Source organism: Pinus tabuliformis, chromosome 8 (genome assembly GCF_031772625.1).
Source record: "Pinus tabuliformis cultivar Carrire ecotype Pingquan chromosome 8, CPIR1, whole genome shotgun sequence".
NCBI lineage: Eukaryota > Viridiplantae > Streptophyta > Pinopsida > Pinales > Pinaceae > Pinus > Pinus tabuliformis.
The window spans coordinates 1,181,914,370-1,181,920,308 of NC_142294.1; positions in this window are offsets into that span (position 1 = coordinate 1,181,914,370).

Here is a 5,939-nt window from a genome sequence, read left to right on the forward strand (position 1 = left end):
AATGCTCAATATGAAATGAGAGGAAATCCATATCATAATCTAGATCAAACTTATATTTTAAAACCATTATCAAAATTTTAGTGGAAAGACAATTATGAAAATTTAAAGAAAACAAATAAATCAAACGGGGGGGCCACATCAATTTGAAAATGAGAGGGGAGTCGGTTAGGTAGCCTACAATTTGTGACTCACTGGATGAACTAGTTATCTCATTTTCAAATGAGTTAAGTAATGGGAATAAAGATCAGATGTTATATGAAAAATGCATGCTTAACAATACGAATGTTTCTTGCTTTAGTTTTGGTTGAATACAATTAATATTAGATTTTTCAAATATACTCGTCTATAAATTAAAAAGTAAATAGAAACTTCATATAAAATCCATATAGAATTTTAGAGAACAGATGACCAACAAGTTGAAAAATGGAATAACTGACCAGGGATGTTGTGTAATTGCAACTTTGATACCACATGCATTGCCCCTGTTGCTAGAAAGTGTCCATAACCTTGATAGGAGTTCCTTTTAACCAAAATTAGATGACTGGATACCAACATACTAGCTATAGATTCATATTTAATCTTTCTAGTTGCTTTCTACTTGGGAAGTAGACTAAGAAGCCCCTTAAAATCATGGACTCACATTTTTTTGAATTATGTGTTCATTAACTTATTCAAATATTGATTTGGAATCCCATATGTCATAGATGAAGCCACTACTGCTAGCAAGCATCTATAACCTTATCAAGGACATATCTTAAACCCATTTTACCTGAGCGTTTTTACCCCAAGAAGACAGAACAAAGAGAATGCAAGACAATGAGTGATTGCAATTAATCTCATTTGATATTTTCTAGTAAATAGGGAAGCAGATCTAAAATATCCTTAAGAGATAGGATGCCATAAAAAAAATTAAGGTCACCAACCTTACACTAATCACATTCTTCATTTTAATTATGTTGGTTGTGTGGTAAGTTCTCTTAATATTTAATTCATATTCATTTCCATGGTGATAACCAAATACTTTGAATAGAAACCATTAATTTTATTAGTTTATACTTGAATCAAGTGGATCTAAGAGTTTGAAACATCAACACTTAACATTTGTTTTAGAAAATTTCCTGAAAAAATAGTTTAGACAAAATTATTTCATTTTCAGGACGTCAGATTTATCACACAAGCAAAAACAGAAAAAGAAAAACATTTTGAAAATAAAAATGGAAGCAAACTAAAAAAGCATAGTTACAAAAATAATAGACCCCCGAAGGGATTCATGAAAAATACGTCTTTAGAAGCTCCCATTAACTGAAATGGGTTTAGACCAATCTTCCAGAGTTGCAAATGAAATGTATCAGGGCCAATATTTTCTGTAAGTATGAATGGCCCTAGCCATAACCTATGAAACTTGGAGTTCTCCCCTTTGTCCTTGTATGCCTTGTCCCATTTAAGCACTAGGTTGCCTACCTCAATATCTCTATCAGAAGAAAATCTTCCATCAAACCAACATTTCATAATTTGATGATGTTGATGCAATTTGTGTTTAAACCATTCTCTTTCTTCTTCTAATTTAACCAAGGAAATGATCATGTTTTACATAGCAAAGGATTTCACTTCCTATACTTATTGAGATAATTGCAGAGAAGGTAAGGAAATATTAGGGGGTAAAATTGCTTCTCTTCCATAGATAAGGAAACAGGGATAATTCCTTATTCCATCTTTGGGAGTTATCTAATTAGCCCATAATGTATTAAACTGGGCAATATGCCAGTTTTTGTGATTCTCCAAAATCATTCTTTTAAGGATTTTTATCAAGTTTTTGTTTGAGGACTCAACAAGACCATTCCCATTAAGGTAGTAGTTTTCTATGTACTTAATTTTAATCCCTTTAATCCCTTTATATAAGTTATAAGCATCTAACTCATGAGAGGCAAAATATGACACATTATCAAACACTAATGAATCCTGAACTCCAAAACGAGTGGAAATATTAGAATATAAAAATTCTAGTACCTGTCATGCATTAACTACTTGTAGAGGGGACGCCTCCACCTATCTCATAAATTAATCGGTGGTTTTTATTATATATTTATGTTGTTGAGATGAAGGAGGATTCATGGTACCAACAAAATCTAAGCCCCATTGTTGAAACAAAGCTTCAATGGTAATAGGTTGAAGGGGAAAGGATTTTTTTTTAATCCTACCAAAAGTCTTTTGGCGAATCTCACATCTTCAGACTAGGGCATGGGCATCTCTAAATCATGTAGGCCAATAATATCCAACCCTTAATACCTTGTGAGTAGTGGTGTCTCTGCCAAAATGACCACCAGCGAGACCAAAATGGAATTCATGGAGTACTTTATGAGAATCACCTTATTCTAGATAACAAAGTAATATTCCATCATAATTTTAAAAAATAGAACATTATTGGTGAGCTAACGTGGAGTGGATTTGAGCCTTAACAATCTTCTCCCTTTAGCTTGCAGATGGGACGATGTTGAACCATTCAACAAATAAAACCTAATATCATAATATTGAGAATTGGGATCATCTAGCACACATAAAATTCATTTTTGGTCAAATATATTTCATTATGAGAACAAGGATCCTAGTTGTGAAGATTAACAGAATCAATGGCTAGTTTGCAAAGACCTTAACCTTTCACTATCTACACGTTTGATCTCTAAGTCATACTCTTGGAGGGCTATCATCTAGTGGGACTTTTTTTTCCTAATTCCTTTTGGACTAGTAAGTTTCTTACTATTGGATAGGGAATGATTACCTTGATTTTATATTTTGGTAGATATGACTAGAAATTCTTTACTGTCTTAAAGAGATAAAACACTTGTTTATCTAGTGTTGGTTAATTTAGCTCAGCTCCCCCAAAGGTAGAGCTCATAAATGCAATATGAATTTCACGATCTGGCTTTGTTTTCTATGTAAGGATAGGAATCAGAAGTGAAGGTATAGAGTATGAAATCTCTACAGAAACGTGGGTTCATCAAAGCAGGAGCCCTGGAGATGACTGGTTATATAGTACCAAAATCCTATTTTTCTTCGTTTGTCCACTTATAGTTAGCATTATTTTTTCCCAAATCTTTTTTACAAAACAAAGCAGAAATTGAAAAATTTTAAAAAGATTAAAAAAAAAAGACAATTTAAAAAATAATAAGAAGTAAATAAAAAATATATGAAAACATTAATAAAAAATTAGGAGAAAAAAATCAAACATAAAAAAATAAAATAAATAAACAATAATAATTTGACACTAAAAAATATATAAATAAAAAACATTAAAATGAATTTAACCAAAATAACATTAAAAAAAATTAAAAATAAAACATTAAAACATTTTTTTAATTAAAAAAATAATCATAAAAAAGCGTTAAAATAAAAAGAAAAATTTAGAAAATTTAAAATTTTTAAAAAGAAATCATTAAAATAAAATGAAAATTAAAAAATAAACTATATAAACAAAAAAAATGTTAAATGAATTAAAATTATAAACAAAAAATGTTAAATGAATTAAAATTAAAAAGAAAACATTAGAAAAAATTATAAAAAACAATTATAAAAAAATCAACGACCTTCAACACTTGGCTAGCGGAGAATCGACCATCTGTCAGCAAGGGCTTGAAGGGTGAGATTAGCGGGCATTCAATGACCCATTGACAGCCCTTTGAGCCCTTGGCCAAAGGAGTGTTGAAGGATCATCATTGATTCTTTTTATTTTTCATTTATTTGTTTTTAAAATTTAAATTTTCTTTTAATTTTTCTTTAAAAAGAAATTAATTTTTTATTATTTTTAATGTTTTAATTTTCTTTTAAACTTTCTTTAATGATCGTTTTATTTTCTTTATTGTATTTCCTTTCAATGTTTTTTTTGTTTTTTTATTGTATTTTTTTAATGTTTTCTATTTTCTTTTTAAACTTTCTTTAATGATCGTTTTATTTTATTTATTGTATTTCCTTTCAATGTTTTTTTTGTTTTTTTATTGTATTTTTTGTTTTTTATATTTTATGTATTAATTTTTACTTTTAATGTTTTTCTTTATTTTACTGTTTTTTTAAATTGTATTTTCATTTTTAATTGTATGTTTTAATTTTTTTTTAACATCCTTTTTTTGTTAATTGTATGGGAGTTGGTCTTTTGGTATATATATATATATATATATATATATATATATATATATATATTATTTTTCATATAAAATTCATAAAAATTTCTAAAATTTGTTATTTTCCCAACTTTTTCTATTCAATTTTTTCATAAAATTATTTTATTTAACATGTTATTTTTAGGGAGAAAGTCCTAAAATACATTTTTTTCTATGATAGCTATATGTAAAATGTGTATTTTTTGTCGAATGTTTACAATTATTATTTTTTAGTGACAATTATTTTATGTGTATTGAAGTATTAGTTAACAATCTATCAATATGTAAATATTCTTAAGTGACTTCTCATGAAAATAGAAGACCTAATAGTTTGTATCTTTTGGCTACCTTTAGCCATTTAGAGTGGAGTATGCCCTCCATATAGTTCCATTTTGTTGACGCAGATTTTGATACCTTAATCAACAAAGGGGATGTGACCCATACTGAGGCTCTTCGAATAGCCCAAGATGTTTGGGATGGTCTCTATCGATGGGTTTTAAGGCTCCATTGGCCTTTTGATCCTTCCTCTAACAAAGAGGAGAACCAGGGGGAAACCTAAAAGGTTAGCTAATATGATATACACACTCACCTAAACTATTGTTAATATACATAAAACTATTAACTAATAATTAATAAAATATGATACAGAAATCATATTAGCATCAACAGTTAAAATACAATAAATTTTATACAAATGGAACAACAATTATAATACAACATATAAAAGACTAGAACTTAATGTAATTGGTTCAAAGAACAAACTATATGTATTTCTGCAAAAACATTATGAAATGCTATCTAATTTTATTTTATATAAACAATTACAAATTAAAATTAACAATAATCCTTCATGTGAATGAATAAAAGACAAATAACTATGAAAATGTAAGCTTCTTATCTTTTAAGCCAGTGCAAATTAAACAATGTTTGTTTTAATAATTCACATCAAGAATAATTGATATATGCAGAGAACTAGCTAATGCATTATAACTACTATTTCTTGGCTAAGGTATACTAGAGAAATGACTATAACTATTTCTATGAGTAGAATTTTCTTCCAATTATTCGTTTATGAAATAGTTGAATAAACCAGCAATGAAATAAAATAACAGACTAGAAACTGCTACAACATAGTTATTAGTTCAATTCATTTAAAGAAAATAGCATCTCTTAGTAATCTAAATTCTTGTAGACAATTCACAAAAACACAAATAAGAGGAATGTTTATAACTATTATCACCCTTAGGACACAAGTCACTGAAGGGTGGTATTGATCAAATACAAACAAATATAAATTGAATTAATACGAATGAAAAGAAATGCAATGAAAATTACTATCTATTTCTGTATCAGAGTCACTGAAATGACAGTATGCTATCTTCAAAATTCTTAGAAGTCAAATTACTAAGAATCAAGAAGATAATCAAAAAATATGGAAAATAAGGTTAGTGCAAGCAATACTTGATTGAATCAAACCAAATCAACAGAACTATAGAAAGACTTAAAATGTTTTCAAAGTCATTGTATACTTTCCAACATTTCTCTTCATTTCTGTCTCCTAATAACTGGTCAAAATTTAATGTTTTTATATAGCCTCGAGAGCCTACCTAGATTTCAAGCTAAATCTACAAATTATTTTCTTTTTACAAAATTACAATATATTGTTTTTGACCTAATGGTCATATCCTAACTACTTGAAAGAAATAAACATAGAAGGACTAACAAGTCATTATAACATAGCTTAAAGGAATCCACATTAGGTGCTCCATTGAAACTAATATCATCATA